Below are 20,318 nucleotides of genomic sequence, written 5' to 3' on the forward strand. Positions count from 1 at the left end.
TCTTCCCGGTGCTTTTAGGCATCCATTCTAAAGGTAAGCAGTGCCATGAGTGAGGACCATGAAGTGCAGTGTCTCTCAGCCCACATTTAAGTCACAATGTCTAAATTTTATCTCTGGATACACTCACAAACCAGAAAGGTTAAAAATCTTTATTTAAAAGAGGTTCTGTCTGCTTGACTCACAAGTGAGGGTTTAAGAGAAGTCGACTTTACAACATTGATTTCTCTGTGAAGTTCGCAGAAATGTTGCTATAATTACACAAACACACACACACCACATAGGTCATAGTGACACATAACTTATATGTAATAGTTAATCTAGTGATCAAGATGTTAGAGGAATAATGGGATGCACTGTTCCCATTCTGTCATTACAGAACCCAAGCTTGACATGCTTGGAAGTCAGATCTCCATTTAGAATTGTGATTCTTTTTCACAGCACTGGGGGACCACACCCAAACACATCAGGTAAGTGCCCTCCTACCAAGGTCAAACCCCAACCTTCATCTGCATATTTAAATAAAAAGGAGTGTTAAACAGCCCAGCCATCTTAAATCCCAGAAAAGTAATATCTCAGGAAGAGGTGTTTTTCCCTGCCTTACTCGCTGGCATTCTCTTAAGCTCATGGTATAGATGTGTTAGTGCAGATATTCAGATGTGTTTTGCTTTTTGACTGGTCAGTACTATCTCCTGAGTACTAAGTCTTTGAGTTTTGGGTTGCAGGATTTATTACACAGACTCATCCCCTCCCCCCAACACACACACAGTTGCAAAGCTTCTCATTGTTAACATTTGTTACACCTAGTTCTTCCCTGAAGTAACATGTTATTTCCTACTTCCAACGTTAACAAATGGCCTTTCCCCTGTCTTGTTCATCTGGCCAAGTCTTCCTCATCCTGAAGCTCTACATAGGTTGTTACCATCTGTTTATGCATCTATCTTCATTAGACATTACATCTTCAAGGCAGTAACCTTGAATTATGTGCCTCCCATGGTGATAAAAATATTTTTGGAATAATTTGATTCGTTGCTCCAGAATCCAAGTCCCACACTCTTGAAAGTTAACATCTCAATTGACAGAGTAGGGGCTAGGAGATAACATGTGTTCAACATCTGTTTGTTGTATCAATAAATGATTGGATTATATAAAAAAATTTCCTACTTCCTTAAAGACATTGCGCCAGATACTATAAAGGACTTTTTTATCATGTAAAATTAGATTTTGTTGTTGTTGTTGTTGTTGTTGTTGTTGTTTTAGAAATGTCCAGGTGTCGTTGTAGACCCACAAGTAGATTCTCCAGGACTGCAAGTTTGAATCAATTGAGAGCTCAATGACAACTGTAAATTCATTTTGGAAGCCAGGCTGAAAACTGATTTTCTATCACTCAATCCTTTACAACTATTTTGTCCCCAGATCTTTGACTTCCATACACCACAGAGAAACCTTAGGTATTACTTCAGTGACTTGCTTAGTTGAGTGTCTTAAGCATTGGATTTAGAAAGAACTCTCCTCTCCCTGTCTTAGTTCATAAGCCTATGTAATACTTAGTTAAAGTATGTGATTATGACACAAGAACAACAGACACAATCAGATTTAGGAGCAAATACAAGTGGAGCACAGCAAACACAGGCTCACCCTTTGATAAACAGTCTGAACATACTTGCACAAGCAAGTGAGCTCTGACTGTCTTTGGACAGAAGCAGCTAGTCCACAGGTGCATATGTGGAATTAGGTTAGAAACATCTCACCTTAATAGAGGGTTTAGGACACTTACACAGGATAATGTAGTGTTTCACAGTCAACCTTACTATAAATATCAGTCCTTGTCACACAGTAGCAAGCCAGATAGAGATGTCACCAACCTACACTTCAGCATTCAAATACAAGAAATTTGCTAATTTTTTTCATCTAAATAGCACAATATAGAAAAAAAATGGGGAAGTTATCTCCTCTGATCTGAATAGACTACAATGATAAGGCCTCAGCAATTGAAGAACTGGGGCTCTGACTTGTGCATTGAGGCTCACGAAATGGCATTGTTTTCACTAAAGAGAAAACAGGAAGGCTTTAAAAAAAACTTGTTTTGCTAGTCCAAGTTATTTTTAACCACAACGATCCAATGAATGTGAAACACTGAATACACGTTATAGGTAGGAAACACCTTTGGTCACAGGGTCACCCCACATTCAGAAAAAAACAATACCTTAGGAAAACACCAAGGCAAGGGGTCCGTGATGAGAGTAAGGGATGCAGTGGTCTCTCTGGGGTGAATGTATGGTAGCCAGATGTTTCTAGCAATTTCAGTGATGTAAAGAATTAGTTCCCTAAGCTATCTACAATGATTGCTTTTTTAAAAATATGGGCCCCTTTTTGATAGAGTAAGTCTGTCTCAGAGATGTGGAGTCTTGGACTTTTCTTCTCTGTTGCTAAATGAAAACAATAGTTCCCAGGAGCACCTAACTTCTTCAGACCCCCCTGCAAAGAAAGGGTTATTCCTTTCATTTTACTGTAATGTAAACAAATATATATACTCACATATATGAACCTATACATGCATATCATGCTTCTGAATGATTTGTTAATATATATCACCTGTATCCTTTGTCTCAGAAAACAAAACTATCCTTAGGGCAATGATATACCATGTTGTCACCAATAAACTCATCAGGATTCTAGGAGCAGTCCGATAATACCATTAAACAAGTTGATTCCTCTGTTTTCTGCTTTGGAATTTCCCACTCAAGCTAGAATGCCCATCTTTCTAGGATTCTTACTAAATTCCTGCTAAATTGGGACTCACGTGTTTCTTGAAACAAACACCTTTTGAGCTTCCTTTTGGCTTGGTTACTCTGTGACAAAGTTGGTGTCCTTATCATGCACTCCCAGGTAGAGTGTCTTGCTAACTGATTAATCTCTGCAATTTCAATGACAGAGTTAGCAAAGAATGTTTCTTAATTTATGATCAGATTACCTGCAAGGTACTGGGGCTGGGTAATTTCAGACAGCACCATATATATTTTAGTACATAATGCTAGGTTTGGTGGAGGCAGAGCATTCTTCTATGACATCATAGTTATAGATAGCTCAAAGGTTCCCGTTTCATCAGATCCCACTTTTGAGTCAAAAGTCTACATCTGATTCCTCATTCTTTCCTTTTTTTTAACCTATCCTGTTATATCCAGGTTTTTTTTTTTTTTTAAGGGAAACACCTGGCAGGCATTAGTGTGGTCGTCTATAATAAAGACGTAAGAGATGGGATCCCAGAGATCAGAAACAAGCTTAGAAGAGGAAAAGAGAGTGCAGGACAAAAGAAGGGAGTGAGCAGAGGAAGCAAGGGAGACATCCACACTGGAACTTTCTGCATCCTTCCTGCCCTGTCTCTCTGAAGCTTCCCCATCTGGTCCAGGACAGAACTGACTTTCATCTCAACTCTTCCCCTTTCCCACCTCTCTCCATCTTCAAACATCAGGGCTCTGAGAGAAAAAAAAAAAAGTGGCGCCAGGCTTCCCCAGCCAGCTTGCTTCAAGGGCTAGGTCTTGGCATAGAGTAACAGTGATCATAACCACGCAGATGCAGACATAGACACCACATGTGCTACAGGAAGCCTACCTCCCCTCCAACTGCTCACTGCAGAAACAGCTATACTGGGTGGAGTAACCAGGAAAGCATGAGCGCAACACACTCAGACCTCAAAGAATGAGACAAAGATACCACATGGGATGCTAAACTAAGCTTACTCTACCACGGACACCAGCATGTGTCTGAACACAACACAGCACTTGGTGACAGGGTAAGATGGGGCTAAAATCCCAGGACTGTGTCTATCTAAGATAGGTGAACCATCAGTCCATGTACGGGGTACTTCTTATGAGTTGCCAACGCTCTCAGATCTGTCTACTTGGTCTTCCTTATGTTCAAATAAAGACTGTGCCCCAAATGTATGAGCAAACAATGACCAGAGAAAGGAGGCTATTTTAAAATATGAATCAAACTACAAAAGCTAATACTATGAGGACTGGGGCCAAGGAAAGAGGAAAGAGTCTGTAATGTGCACCTAATCGAGCAGGCATCCTGGGAGTCTCAGCACAGAACTATATAAAAATTGGCACTAAAAGAGACAGAATCCTTGTCACTGTTCATCACAGACAAATGTCAGGACTCCAGCCAGGTGACGCATCCATGGATTGCTTCACATGTCAGTGATATCCCTCCCACCTACAGAGATGTGACCACTGCCTGTACAAAAAGCCCCTGCATCATGTCAGAGCACCTGAGAAAGGCAGAGAGAAAGGTAGAGCAATTTAAAGTTCAAAAAATCTAGGATACTGAGCAAACAAGAAGTCATCAAAATCTTTAGCCCAACACCACTTCCCATATCCATTCCTGAATAAATTCCAACTATATACAAATAAGGAAATATTAAGCAAATCAATTGGCTCCCTACACCATCACTAAATTAGGTATAAATACCCACCCACTCTTCTGACCCCATTCTGCATCAGTGTAAGGAAGAACAAGCTTAATTGCCCAGTCCCACAGCTATGTTGACATATTTCCAAATGATTATATAACTTCTCTGCATCCTTTGTTCAGAAGCAATGTTTATCAAAAGCTTGGACGCTGACAGAATGGCATTATTAGCCTCGCTCTGAGCCGATGGCGGTCCCGATTTGTTGAGGACAGTTTTAAGTGTAGTCACAAATCGGGTGATTCCTGACACATTGCTCCTGTGATGGTAGTAAGAGTAGACTATATAATAAAAGCATGAAAATGCAGTGGCAGTATAGAGGTATTAGAGCTGCGGTAGGGATGGTTCTGGGGACACATCCTAAAGTTATCATAGGGTCAAGGATGAAAACTTTTGATTTTGAGTTTACCTCCATTCAGAAATGACTATTTTAAGGTAGGTGGAAATCAGGCATCAAGAGACTACATTATAACCTTTATCCTAGAGGAAGGAAAAATTATTTCAGTGTCTCTAAAACAGTTGTGGAGGAAGTAAAGGGGGCAGGAGGCTTTCTCTAATGCAACTCCTCACAGTCAAAGGCAAGCAATGCCTGTGGCCTTCACAAACAACAGTATAAAGGGACTTATATCCTTCATTTCAGCCCACAGGTTTCAGTAATGTTAGGTCATGGTAAGCAAGCATCAAAAACACTGACTTTCAAAAACAGGACATATAAGACACTCTAATGTGCCCAGATGAGACTGGATCCACCATGGAATATGTCATACTTGGCAGGTGAAATGTGACTAATTAAAATAATTTAAAAATCAGGACCAATTGAGGCACACAAATAGGCAGTGAATGTGAAGTCTAAACAACTTATAAACACAGAAAAAGTTCTTAGCTTTAAGCATAAAGGTATGCATATTTAAAAAACAGACGTTGGTTTTCAACTTATAGAAATAGTATATATGTAAAATAGTCTACAGACTTCCATCAGATGTGGAGAAAATAACACATAAAATGATGTGAGAATAAACTGATAGAACTTTTTGGAGGTCAATTTGGAAAAAAAAACTTACATTTTCCTGCTTTTATAAACACACACTTCACTTATAAAGAATATTTAAGTTCACAATGAAGCTAGGCAGAGTACAGGTCTCAGAAAACTGACACATTCCTAATCTCTTCTGCTTTTAAATCCTGCAGCAGAATGCTCCACAGGTTAACAAAAATGAACTTACAATAACATACCATTGCCAAACGGAGACTTTGCATTAGGACTCTGAATGTGGTACATTCTGTGGGTCAGAATAGATGCATTGCACTGAATAGAAATGGCCCTATAGGCTCACATATTTGAATGCTTGGTCACTAAGGAGTAGCACTATTGGGAGGTGTGTCCTTGTTTGAGGAAGTGTGTCACTGGGGGTGGGCTTTAATGTTTAAAATGCCCAAACCAGAGCCAGTCCCACCTCCCATCTCTTCCTGCTACCAGTTATAGAACTGTATGCAATCTCTCTAGCACTATGTCTTTCTGTGTGCTACCATGTTTCCCACCATGATGATAATGGACTAAACCTCTAAACTGTAAGCCATGCCCAATTAAATGATTTCCTTTGTAAGAGTTTCCATGGTTACGATGTCTCTTCACAGCAATAGAACCCTAACCAAGACAAGCACCATGCTTTCACTACTGAAGAATTATATAAAACAGACCTAAGAATATTCTGTTTTTACTTAATCATCTTTTTTATACCCTGTAATTCCTAGAACACACTGGTTCTTTGTTTCCATGGTATTTTGTCAGAATGCCGTGTGTTTGGAATGACATCATGCATAGCTATTCAGATTGCCTTGTTTCATTTAGCAAAAGTTTACATCATCTGGGTCTGTTCTTAGTTTGATTACTCATTTCCTTCTAGCATTGAGTAATATCCTATTTTCTTCATGTCCCACATTTTGTAATCCTCACACTTGCTGAAGGACATCTTCATCACTTCCGTATTTTGCCAATTTTAAATAAAACCATGGGTAACTCTTTGCATGGGTTCTGGGTTTCTACTTATTTAGGTAAATACCATGGAGCACAATTACAATATCAGATATGAGATGCATTTTCAGTTTGGTAGAGAATTGCCAAATTGTCTTCCAAAGTGGTCTTACCATTTTCTATTTCCATCTGCAATAAATAAGAGTCCCATTTGCTCCTTCACTCAACAGTATTTGACTGCTGTGGATCTTGGAGATTGTGATAGTGCAGTAGTACCTTGTTGTTTTGATTTCCTAATGACACAGATGGGGGGCACAGTGTCATTATTCATCACTTAATTCATTAATTAAGTGATGCCTTGGATTAAAAAATTAACTCGGGAAACTGGTGGACTGATGAAGAGAGTTGGTCCATTGTGAAACAAACCATCTGCCTTCAGAATGGGGACACGAATAAAATTTCCCAAAGAACTAAGCACTTCCAAACCCTCTGAATTTATAATTGTATACACATCAGCATTTTGTAATGGCTTTCAATTAATATGTGTAGTGAGAAAAGCACTTCACATGTGTGTTGAACACATATGCACATTCCTGACCTGTAAGTTTTGGGAACCAATGCTTAACAGTTCTCCATTCAGTTAATCCATCTTTACATCTGAATCCTAAGCCACCCTAAAACACTCTTGTTGGTTCTATTCCAACTCTTGTAGTTACCATCTAAATATCAATAAGTATCATGACTCATTAATGAATTGACACATGATTTAAAAAAAAAAACAAAATTAAATCAAAGTTCTATCCCAAAGCATTAGCAAAGTACCTATTCCTAAACTTTTAACTACTTTTGATTCAGATTTCCTACTTGAGCAATGAGGCATAAAATCAATACTCAGGATCTTATTAGTTTAAATTATCTGAATTTACCTGCTTTTTATTTCAACAGGTAACTGAGAACCCAGTAGTAATCTATATCCACACCACTATCAAATCGAAAAGGAAAACCTACCCTTGTCTACTTTGTCATATTAAATGCCATTTTGCTTATCTCTGAAACTGTTCATACACGGGTTCTCTCGTGTGGGACTCTGTGTTCACTGAATTTTATCTCTAGGAATGCACATTGGTTTTCCTACTTAATCTTTAACTATTCCTTTCTGGCCTTTCCACTTCCTTTTCTCTACTTCTCTTTGTTTCCTCACCACCTCCTGCCTCCTATCTTCCCTTCCTATGCCCCTTGTTCCTCCCATTCTGTTTCTTGCTCTCTTTTTCTTTCCTCACATCTGAATCTCTCCTAGTACTTTTACTTCAGTCCCCAAATTTCCATTCTTCTCTTCCTGTTTATCTTTCTTACTCAAATGTACTTTTTTTCGATTGACCTTTCCATGCCATAATCTCTGTAAGAGATTATGTCATGTTGGTCCACCCTTAGGTGTATTTGTGATGCCAGAGGCAGTTGGAAGGAGGTGACACCCAACTTCAAATTCTCAGCATGTCAGCAAAGGTTCTCAGTTTGTTGCCATCAGCTTTGATAGGAAGAAAAGGGGAACACAGAGGGCAACGGAGAGAAAATTCCAGATAGCCTCTGGAGCAAAGAAGTGAGTGGGCGCTGCACTAGGCCCATGCCTGTGTAGGAGATCTTTTGTTTACTTATGTGTATGTGTATATGCATGCCCACACAAGTTTATGTGCACTATGTGCATGCAGGTCCCCAGGGAGGCCACAGGGCATCAGATCCCCTGGAACTGGAGTTACAGACAGCCAAGAGCTTCCTGATATAGGTGCAGCAAAGCACCTATATATGGGGTTCTCAGCAAAGCAGTGAGTGCTCTTAACTGCTGACCCACCCCTACTGTTACTTCCACGAGACTAGGCATTCTTACTTGAAACAAATAAATAAATGAAAACAAAGACTAAGTAAGAGAAAAGAACAGAGAGATAACAATACATTTGCCAGATTTTAAGATAAACTACATCTGCAAGGCCAGTGTCCCTTTGTTAAATCTCAGTGGAAAACCATCCTACTCTATTGTAGTTGCATGTCCCAGTCTCCCAGTACTTACTACAAGTGAAGTGCAATTTTCTGTGTGTATTTCAGGGAAGTCAACATCCACCTTGGTCCCACTATAAACTACATGGAAGCAGCAGTGCTTAGCACCTGCTGAAGGAGCTGCTCCCAAGGTGGATTGCGTTCCTGGGACTTCCCTAGAAATGACACATCTAGCCAGCCTTTAGGGAAGCTGGAAGGCTAAGAAAGATTTGAAACATATGAAATGTTCCAAAAGGCAGGGACAGCCCTTTAAAAATACCATTTGTATAAACTGCTGAAATTGACCCACACTCTGCCTCCGTGGACTGTTCCCAGCAACAAATTGGGCTTGTCATCTAAATTCTTGGACTTGAAGTACTTTACAGGCAAGATCAAAGCCCCCAGTTCTGCTGTCTGCCTCCTGCATCCTCCCACAGACAGAGATCTTAGAAAGGAAGGGAAAATATTATCATTTGAAATTAATTTAGCACTGTGAAGGTGCTAAGTGCTCTTCAGAATAATATATTCAAAACAACACATGGAAATAATAAAAGTCTGTTCTGCTTATTCCTCCCTGAGGCAAAAGTTAGATTTTTTTTTTCTTGTCTGGTATCCATGTGACCTGTTGTTACCAGGTGTTTGGATGTATGATATGCAACGGTCTCCAATCATCTAACATTTTAAACATTGGCATGAAAACACTTGCTTTTAATTTTTTTTTTCCTTTTCCTTTCTAGTGTCAGAGATAGGAGGCTGATTTTTGGTTGTTTGTTTTTTAACACACACACATATGTAACAACAATTAAAGATTTAAAGGCCATGCATTTGTAAGAGCAGGGAAGGGTTCTTGGGAAGGCTTGAAGGAGGAACAGAAAGGGGGAAATTATATAATTATAATTTCAAAATTTATAAATATTGTGATTATTTTCAGGGCAATTATTTATTTTATTATACAGCTGGAGACAACCTGAAATAGCATGCTAGGAGTGAGGATACCAGGCTGCGAGAGCTCTGTCAAGTGTTTGCTTCTCAGTTGCAAGGATCTGCATGTTACTCCTAGAATCCAGTTTTAAATAACTGATTAATGGTGTTCGCTTCTCACAGACCTTGTAGAAGTAATTTTTGTGAGACAGGAAGAGACAGCCAGATATGGTGGAGATACTTTCGAAAAGTAAAATATATACATGCATTAAAAATCACCTTTGTTACCCTATATAATAAAAACAAATCCCAAATTTTAAAAGATATATATGATAATTCATGTTTATAATTTTAGTCCTGGAAAGGTGGTAAGAGGCGCATCCATGGGACCAGCTGACCAGACAGCCTGGCCCACTTGGTGCCTTCCGAAAGAGTGAGACTGTCTCAAAAGTGAACATAATTCTCAAAACAGTTTAAAAAGTGGATGGTATCTGAAAAGTGACACCCAACACTTAAGGTTAGCCTCTACATACATATGTACACATGTGAATACACACATACAGACTCGGGGGAGGGGAGGGGAGAGACAGAGAAGGCAGACAGTGAGCTCTTAGACAAGGAAAAGTTGTCTCAAAGAGGAACAGCTGGAGACAAAGAGAACAAGGAACTGGATTCCAGGCTGCATTTTCTATCAGCCACAAGGTCCCAGGAAGTAGTCTTAAGGGGCAGAATCTCTTCACAAACAGGAGAGGCTTCTGGCCAGAGGAAGTACGGTGCATTGTACACTATGGGCAAAGGTGTATAAAAACCACTCACTTCCCCTTTCCTGTCCTCCCAGATACAAATGTACAAACTCAGCCTGTGAGTTGAAACCTACCTCAAATGAATACAGGCTTTTCTAAGCCACCCCCAACAAGACTGGGATCACATCTCAGCCTCCTAATTCACTTCCCTGCCCACTGGTCCAGCATGGAATCAAGGTTCTGCAACAGCCATGTTACTGACTCAATGGTGGTTCCCTGATTTGTGGAATGCTTATATATGCTTAATATACATCCCCACTTCTTTTCAGAACAAAAGGAAGCCTTGCTTGAGTACATCACTTTGTTCAAGCAGCAGCTTGCCCAGTGAGACTGTGCAGTGATATAAATCCACGTTGCAGCCAGCCACTCGATCCTCAACACCTGGGAAGATTTCCTTGTCATGGTATGACGTGCATTGTAAATGATGTATCAAATCAGTAATGGCATTTGGGATGCATCTTCCTCATCATTGTACCCGTAAACATTGTTCTCATTGGCATCTGGCTTTTTTTTCCTTCTTGATTTTGTATGTTTTAAAATTTATTATTATCATTATTATTCTTACCATCATCATCATTATTATCATTATTATTATATTGTGTGCATGTGTATGATGTATGCTCAGGAAAATTCAGAGGATACTTTTGTTCAGTCAGTTCTCTTCTTTCACCTTGATGTCAACTTTGGGGGCTGAACTCGGACCACCAGGCATTCATGGCAAGTGTCTTTGCACACTTAGTCATCTTGCCCACTGACTCTGATTTTGTGCTCTTACCATTTTTATTTGAATATAGTCACTTTAGGAATCCCTGAATCCTTGTTACCAAGGAAAGATTTGGTTGTGGTTACATATTCTGGACAAAAGTTTTTCATGAGCTAGTGGAATGGGAAGAGTAAGGAAAGAAATCCCCATCTTGAAAATACATGCTGCCTTCCACCTACCTCTTCGAGTCGGTGCGGGTTGGGTGGTTGTGTCAAGCATGGGTTGTTTGCTGCCTCTTTCTGGCAGCTGCCACAGAAGTGATTTTATATCCTGGCCCTGTTCTGTTGACAGACAGGTACATGCTGTTATCATACACTATATCTGAGGGGTTTTCCTGGAAAAAAGTAAAGACAACCTCTCAGGGTACACATAGCTATGGCACTGAACCAACCATCTTTAAATAATGATACTTGTCATCAGCTTTAAATAACAAGCCATTCGGCACCCAAAGAATACATTAGTCCAGTGTGTGTGTGTGTGTGTGTGTGTGTGTGTGTGTGTGTGTTTTCCCTAGCTCTAGATCATTTAATTTTGCAAAATGTATCCGCTTCCACCTGGAAGATCTTAAACATAGCCTCACATTAATCAAACAGGACCACTAACTCAACCTCACAGAGAAGTCAGCCGTGAGGCTGAGGTTGTCTGCAGACACACAAAGGTGTGTGTCCATGCTGCCACTTAGCTGTCCTTGCACTATGCTTCCAGTATCAAGCCTTGTGGTACGCTGAGGCCAGATTTCACTGGGCATGCTACTTCACCCTCCAACTCTAAGGGTGGATCTAGAGGCAGGCTGTGTCCTTTCTCTCTACAAGACTGAAGAGTTCTCACACCTCATCAACATCCATTGGGTGGGAGCTCACTCAGTAGGAGACAAAAACAAAAAACAAAACAAAACACACACACACACACACACACACACACACACACAACATCACCTGCTGATTTGCCTCCCTGCTCTCTGAGCAAGCAAAGCAGACAAAAATGAAGCCAGCGAAAACCCCAGAGCTGTGGAAGAGGGGCTCATTAAGATCCCTCCCATGTGAGGAGCCATTGATGGCTGCTGGAATGAGAATGGTCAGTTTTCTTCAGGGACTCAGGCCCTGAGGCATCACCAAGGCTCCAGTGGCTGTCCCACACCCCTGTGCATGCAGGCAGCACTTAGAGGACTCACAGCATGCTTTTATTTTTAAAGAGCACATGACATTGGGAGGGAAAAGCAGCAGGGAGATAAGAAAGGGGTTGTGGGGAAGGGAGGGAGTTTGATTTTTATCTAAACACATTAAATGAACATATTAATAAATACTAAGTAAAATTTAATTTTTATACAATATTTTGTTCGTGGTTTTCTCCCAGCTGCTCCTTACCTCCCTACATACCCAATTTCATTTCCTCTCCCCCTCAAAACCCAAAATGTTATTTGTTTGTTTTGATTTTTTTTAAAAAAAAAAAAGAAAGCAAATAACAGTACCACCTACTTCTCACTTCTTGGTGGGTCTCAGTCATTTTTGGCAAGTTGACCTTGTTCTATTGTTTGGATTAATTTTTGACACATCTGAATAAAATGCTTTGAATTATGTGACTTCACATTTTTTGTTAAGGCACCCAGCACTTGCTCCTGGAGCCTATTAAGAAAAAAAAAAATTAGACGTGACAGGACATCAAGATCATCCCAAGAGCTTTTCACTTTTACTTCACAAGTCAGTGGGTTGGGGAGGAGAAATGCTGAGCCCAAGTTCACACAGACATTATATAAGGAAACAGTAAGGAAAGACAGCAAGACTGCTTGAATCAGAAGATGGAAGTGGTTTCACTGCGGTTTCAGGGAGAGGAGGCTCACTGAAAAGCCATGGGTTTGTTTTGACACTCTGGTCTGTGGTGATGTTCAAAGATAAGCTGTCTTATATATTTATCTTGAACAGACAAGAAATATTTGATGGAGTAAAGATGAACATATCTCAACATACTCACCGTTTATTTTCCATAAAATGAACACAAACCCAGAATTATTTTTTTAAAAAAGCAAGAAACAAACAAACAAACAAAAGCAAGTAAAGGAAGAAGGAGAAGAGGAGGAGGCCCAGAGGAGGAGGGAGAAGACTATAAAGTAACCCCTTCTCTAAGTCTTCACCTCTCTAATTTATGGCCAGCTCTCCTTGCTTCTTGCTAACTGTCCAGTCCTTCCTCTCCAGTGTACTCAGGGGTGTAACATTTCAGTGTTCATATTCCAGGGGTGAAGGAGGTTGGAACAGTGTTCTTAGATGGTACAGCTAGTGAAGGTGACAGCCACCACACAGCAAGATACAAGACACACCTCACTTGCTACTCACTCTCTAGAATTGAGACCCACTCCAACCATAACCCAAAGGCCCTGGCACACTGCTCTCCTCTGTTTAAAATGACTGCCGAGGGGGTAAAACATGTCTAATCCCACTGCGTTTACAGGAAACTATTCAGAAAGGTCATTTGGTCCATGGGGAAGAGAAGACAGATTTGTTAAGATACTACATAGCAGTCAGGAGTATTCATTTTGTTTAGTCCAGTAGCATGTGGGGGGACCTTCTCAACAGCAAGTCCCTACCTAAGTGCAAACTGTAATACAACTTAAATTGGAATAAATGCTCAGCCTTAAAAGCTATGAGTGAGAAAGGGAAAAGGAAAGACTCCAGGGACTCATTGAAGACAGACAAACAAGGGAAACACAATGAACTGATCAGCATGTACGTAAGCACTAATCAATGCAAGGATGCAAGATTCTATCTGACAAACATTACTGTAAACATTAGTGTACCATCTGAGAATTATGTCAGTGAAAAGTACCCACATACACTTTATTTGTTTATTGTGTACCTTTAGGGTGAACTCCAGAATTTCATTTTTAAAAGAAACATTCCAGTGACTACCAAGTAAAAGATAAAGGGCACTTAACGACAAATTTGCTCATTTCAAAGTTCCCAGCTAAACCGAAGTAGAAAATAAATTGAGGTTCAGTGAATCAGTTCACCAAATAACAGAAGCTCTGCTGAGAATGGATAGATCAGGCCTCTGCTGGCTGGAGAGAAACTGAAACAGTCATCACGATAGACTCATGAGGCAACAGAGCATGTGGTAAATAACTGGGGCCTTTTGGATTGTTAAAAGAATACTTCATGTAGCTATGAAAATAACAGGCATAATCCTTGACATACTATGGAAGAAGCTTATTTCATCTTTATGCTCTGTATGTGTTATTAATTATATTATTAATATCAAAAATGTAAAATCACACTAATCAAGGTCTCCTTCCCAACAAGTCATAATTAAATAAATGCCACATTCTTGATAGTGCTAAGGCCAATTAAATCTAATTTCTCTTCTGTTTCCATACATAGGCTGCAGCTGTACATGCTATCCAGGGGTAATTAATTGCCACCAACTGCCTCCTTTTAAAGAGAGGAATGTCTGAAATTGGTGGCACAACATGTGACCTGAAGCCAAACAGAACCTAATGCTGTTTGCAGTGTGCGCGATTCTTTAATGACCAGAAGTGATGTTTTTTTTCTTTTCTACAAGCTGCTGCCCATTTCATGTCTTTTACAGAGAGACAGATAGGGTCTATCTGTCTACCTGGTCTTCTTGGTTTCATAAATACCTTTGAACTACAACGTAAGAATGTTGAATAGACCAATGTGGGAACAGTTTCCCCTGACCCCAGTGCTCACAAGAACTAACCATCGACTATCAGTGAGATCCAGCATCCATGGTGCCTGGGCACCTCAGCAAATCCATGTCAGGACGAAGGACTTTAAATGGTCCCAAGCTTAAATGAGTAAGTTTCATCTTTACTAGAAAACTATCTGGAGAATATATTTGAGATAGAGAGCTATAGTTTTCATTATTTAAAATTAAACTTAAAAGAAGCCTCAGAGACATTGAAACACTCAGACCTAAATGGTGTGTCTCCATCAAATCCCTCCATCAGGACTCAGGGAATCCTGCAGAAGAGAAAATGAAAATATGGTAAGAGCCAGAGGGGATAGAGGACCCCAAGGAAAGACAGCCCTTTAAATAGAGCAGAATTGACACACAGAGACTTTGGCAGCATGCCTGGGACCTATCTGGAATCCCAGGGACCTGGGAGATGGATGAAAGCCCCCATTTCTAACTCAGAAGCTACATCCAATTGAAACCACTTGCAAATGGACACTAAGTTCTCTCCAATGGAGTCTCTCTGGGTACACAAACTACTCATAAGAGCAGGCCCCACGCCCAGCAGTAGATAGTCAATACAAATTGAACTCAATGGCATCTTTGAAGGAGCTTTGTCTCACAGGATTTTGACAGGGCTATTTCAGACCCCTAGAACTGGAGTTACAGGTGTTTGTGAGCTGACCTATGTGTTCTCTGACAAATGAACAGGAGTCCTCTACAAATGCACCAAGCACTATTATCCACTGAAACAGCTTTTTAGCTCTTATTTGTGTGCATTTTAAAAAGTATTTAAGGACTGGGGAGATGGTTCAGTCAGTCAACCATTTGCCTTGCAAGTACTAGGACCAGAGTTAAGAAGGGAAGTATGGTAATATTTGCCTTAAATCCCAGTGCTGAGAAGATGGGGGTTGGCAGGAGAGCACAGATAGAGATAAGAACATCCATGAATGCCATCGGCTATCTAGCCAGCCTAGGTGAGACCTTGTCTTATTCAAAATGCAGAATGCTGCCGGGCAGTGATGGCACATGCCTTTAATCCCAGCACTTGAGAGGCAGAGGCAGGGAAATTTCTGAGTCCGAGGCCAGCCTGGTTTACAGAGTGAGTTCAGGACAGAAATTGAGTTCAATTTGTGTTGGCCATCTACTTCTAGGCATGGGGCCTGCTCTTATGAGTAGTTTGTGTACTCAGGGAGACTCCAATAGAGAGAACTTATGTCCATTTGCAAGTGGTTTCAATTGGATGTAACTTTGGAGTTAGGGATGGAGACTTTTGTCCATCTCTCATGTCCCTGGGATTTCAGCTACACAGAGAAACCCTGTCTCAAAAAACAAAAACAAACAAACAAACAAAAACAAAACAAAATGTAGAATGCTCCTGAGGAATTACACTGAAGTTGTCCTCTGGCCTCCACAGACAGGTGTATAAACACATGCGCCCGCACACACACACACACACACACACACACACACACACACACACACACACATACACAAGTAAAATAAATAAAAACACGCTTGAATTTACATTTGTCCCAGTGCCTACTGGAGGAGAAGAAATACAGTTGATTCCCAGCCCCTAAATCAGGTCCTGGCCAGGGGTCTCCATTCCTCGGGCTTGTTGTTCTTGTCCAGCAGCTACCTAATGGAATCCCTCAGTCTCTTCTGTCCACATCCTCTGCAGTGCTCCTATGTAATAGCAGGTGGCTTGAATACAACTCAGAAGCTAAAGCACATAAACACAAAGGCCCGTCTCATTCTTTAAATTCAGCCTTTCCAATAATGCAGTATCTGTCTCTATTTTTTTTAGATATGCTTCCCGGCTGGTTGTTAACTGGCTTACTATCCACAATAGAAGTCACAATTATTTCTGTTCTCCAAAGCTGGAGCTCCCTTGTTTCATGTGTGTAAGCTCAGCTTTTGTTTACCTCTGACCTAGCCTCATGATTTATAAAATTCACATTTCATGTGGCTGTTAGCTACCAGCATCCTCCTCAAAGCTCAGGGCCAGTTTGTATCTCTTGCCTCGTTTTGGATAAAGGTATTAGACAGCAAGGGTCTATCAGTGGCCTCTAAGTAACTCCCCATGTTGGAGCTGATGTTCTGACAGCTGTATTTCAAGTAGACACTGACTTTTACCTTCTTCATGTTGATAGTTTACAAGTCACTGAAATTTTCATATTAGATGTACCTCTAGCCTCAGCAAAACTCTGCGAGAGTGTATTCATTACTGAATGCCTATGCATGTGTTTCTCTGTGGGTATACACAGTAAATTAAGATGTCCTTCTGAGTTCAGTAAAGCTATGCCCTGGAATGCTAGAGCATTTAACCACAGGTTTGATCCAACTTCCTTTGTAAATCACTTTGGGCATGTGTTTTCTGAAATCTGGGCGTGAATTATTGCCTTATTTTCATACTGTGGGTATTGTTTATTATGGAAGGGCCATTAACCCTGTAAGATGCTGATAATCTTCCACTTGCTTGTCTACAGCAGACAATCATTTACTGTCACACTGATTAAATCTATTATGACAGCCCAGCTGGTAATGCACACGGTATGTACACAGGAGGACCATGGTCCATGTAGCTGCCCACTGCCCCCCAGCTTTCCACAGAAGAGTTTCTGCATCTAATTTGATACTTTTCAAGTAATGGGCACACATTACAAGGAAGTATTTTACCTTCATATTCTCACATGCATCAGTCTCCACAGAGAGCCCCCCCAAAAGATTTATATAAAAATGACACAAAGCAACACTTCCAATTATGTTTATTATTAGTGTCCAGACTCTGTGTACTTTAGATGCCAGAAACTCTAAACTCAAGGTGTCTCTTTTACTACAAGCAATAAAAACAAATTTCAAGCTGACTTTCCTCAAAATAGGCACTAACAGAATGCTACTCCCCAGCTTAGTTTTAAACCTCAGACTACCAGGGGAGCTTGAGCGGGGCACGCATGGATACATCCCGCACATACACGTCCATAAAGATACATTATAAATTACAGTTTCTACATACTGTCTCTATACACAGGGAGAAGCTGCTATAATTTAGTTATTTACTATGTACTACCAGTGCTGTAAAATGTCATTTTCTAAGAATACATCCGAGGCTTAAGTCAGCATTTTTATGATATCATCTGCACTGGGAAAACATTAAAGGCTCAATATTTAATAAACATAATAAACATCGCCATGAAACAAATTGTTCATAAACTACCTGTTTAATTTTTCAAGGTTCCTGAACCACATATTTTCTTATTAGTTGTGAGCCTGCTGGGTTGGAGGATAGATAGGGCCTGTCAGGGATAGAATATAATGTAGCGGTTTTATGAATTATTTCTTTGAGGGAAAGCCTATTACAGCTGACAAGAGGGTGATGATATTAGCCCATCATCATTCAGACGGTACCACCCTTCCCCCCTTTCATCCGTCAGGCCCCTTGTACGGGGCTGTAAGCCACAGCGTCTTTGCACAGCCTACACAAAGACAAATTCTACTCTTTTTCTGAGTCCATGAAACATTTAGTATTTCATTTTGAATCATGGCGGATGACAGAAACAAATGGCCTAATGAATCTCGCTTATTGTCCCTTGCAAATCCGATGAGCTAGAAGTAAAAATCTCTGTCTCTACTCTCTGTTATGTTTTTCCTTTCTTCCCCCTTTTTGTTTTCTACTTGGATGCTCTTCTTCTCCTTGGGAAGATTTTGGCCGTATTATAAAGAGATTTTGAAGATATACAATTATTTTCACAAACAAGTCATTAGATTTCTTAACCAGCCCCTTCATTCTTGAATGGCACTTTCTAACTATAGTATACAATCAATCGCCTTTTGGGAGATGTGCAGTTTCAAAATGTTATTGCTTTATAATATGTAAATACACCAGAAGACAGGATGAGAGGAAAAAATAACAAACATTTCCTAATGTCTTTGGGGAAAATGGCCAAGGTGTATCAGAAGGCAATATGAATTGGGTGCCTTTGCTTCTGGTATTTACTGGAAGTTTAATCACATTTCCCATATTGCTGATTTGCAACTAATTCAACTAAGCATAGCCAGCATCAGTGTTTTTTTTTTTTTCCAGTTGTACCTGTTGTGAGCATGACTTCGATTGGGGGAATGATCTGTTGAGTGGAGCTGCTCTAGGAAGTGAGTCTACACACCACTAGCATTTTTCCCTTGGCTATTTGGTTGGCTCCTGGGCAGAGCTGAGTCCAAGGCAGTGCTGACCAGGTGACCTGGCAAACAGCCCCATCAAAATCAGATTTCCTTCATGCTCTCTGCTACACTATTAAAGAGAAAGTCTTCCTCATTAAACATATTCTGGCCCCTTCAGCTGCCTCAAACTATGTTCTCAAAGGACCCCAGTTCGAGGGCCTGGCCCATAGTATATATGAATGCTCTCAATATACTTGATTATAGAAACATAGACAAGAAAAAAGAAGTACATAATTGGGTCTCTCCTTGCACTGATGATGGACAAGGCCATTCTCTGCTACATATGCAGCTGGAGCCATGGATTGCTCCATATGTGTTCTCCTTGGTTAGTGGTTTAGTCCCTGGCAGCTCTTGGGGGTGGCGGGGTCTGGATAGTTGATATTGTTGTTCTTCTTATGGGGTTGCAAACCCCTTCATCTCCTTCACTTCTTTCTCTAATCCCTCCATTGGGGACCCCATGCTCAGTCCAATGGTTGGCTTTGAGCATCCACTTCTCTATTTGTCAGGCTCTAAGCAGAGTATCCCAGGAGACAGCTATATCAGGCTCCTGTCAGCAAGCACTTCTTGGCATCTGCAATAGTGTCTGGGTTTGGTGACTGTATATGGGATGCATCCCTAGGTAGGGCAGTCTCTGCATGGCCTTTCCTTCAGTCTCTACTCCATACTTTGTCTCCATATTTCCTCCATGTTTCCCCTTCTAAGAAGGATGGAAGCATCCACACTTTGGTCTTCCTTCTTCTTGAGTTCCATGTGGTCTGTGAATTGTATCTTGGGTATTTTGAACTTTTGGGCTAATATCCACTTATCAGTGAGTACATACCAGGTGTGTTCTTTTGTTCCTGGGTTGCCTCACTCAGGATGATATTTTCTAGTTCCAGAAACTAATAGAAGAGAAAGTAGGGAAGAGCATCAAACACATGGACACAGGGGAAATTTTCCTGAACAGAACAGCAATGGCTTATGCTTTAAGATAAAGAATCAGCAAATGGGAAAGCTCCTCTCCCAGGCACTCTAACATGCCCAGCATCAGAGGTGAGGAGGACATAACATCTGTCAGAATAATAGGAGTAACTGGACCAGCAGGACCAGGCACACAGGAACTCCTCCAGCCCAGTGGCTCAGGCTCCTTTCAGTCCCACAACACCCAGAAAAAGCTCCACTCCCAGGTGCTCTAACACACCCAGGATCAGAGGTGAGGAGTACATAACATCTGTCCCAACACTGGGAATAACTGGGACCAGCAGGACTCAGGCACACAGAAACTCTGCCAGCCCAGTGGCTCTGGGTGCTTCCGGTCTGTCTGCGTCAGCCAGTACCCTGAGCAGACATTGGGCACAAACCCTGCAGTCATTCCCAAAATACCTAGAGGAAGTTCTACTCCCAGGTGCTTTAACAAGCCCAAGGTCATAGGATCCCAGAATCACAGGATCACAGAGACAGCTTGACTCTGAGGAGTTC

The 20,318-nt window shown here is 40.8% G+C and overlaps 1 long non-coding RNA gene across 1 annotated transcript in view; it reads right to left on the reverse strand.

The window, feature by feature from the left end:
- Positions 1-11,153: 11,153 nt before the first annotated feature.
- Positions 11,154-20,318, reverse strand: part of LOC116090678 — a 31,532-nt gene continuing 22,367 nt past the window's right edge. The window contains exons 2-3 of the long non-coding RNA XR_004118783.1: positions 12,431-12,577; positions 11,154-11,289 (exon numbers count right to left, since the gene is read on the reverse strand). This is a non-coding gene — a long non-coding RNA (uncharacterized LOC116090678). The remainder of the gene's footprint in view (positions 11,290-12,430; positions 12,578-20,318) is intronic.

Source organism: Mastomys coucha, unplaced genomic scaffold (assembly GCF_008632895.1).
Source record: "Mastomys coucha isolate ucsf_1 unplaced genomic scaffold, UCSF_Mcou_1 pScaffold15, whole genome shotgun sequence".
Lineage (NCBI taxonomy): Eukaryota > Metazoa > Chordata > Mammalia > Rodentia > Muridae > Mastomys > Mastomys coucha.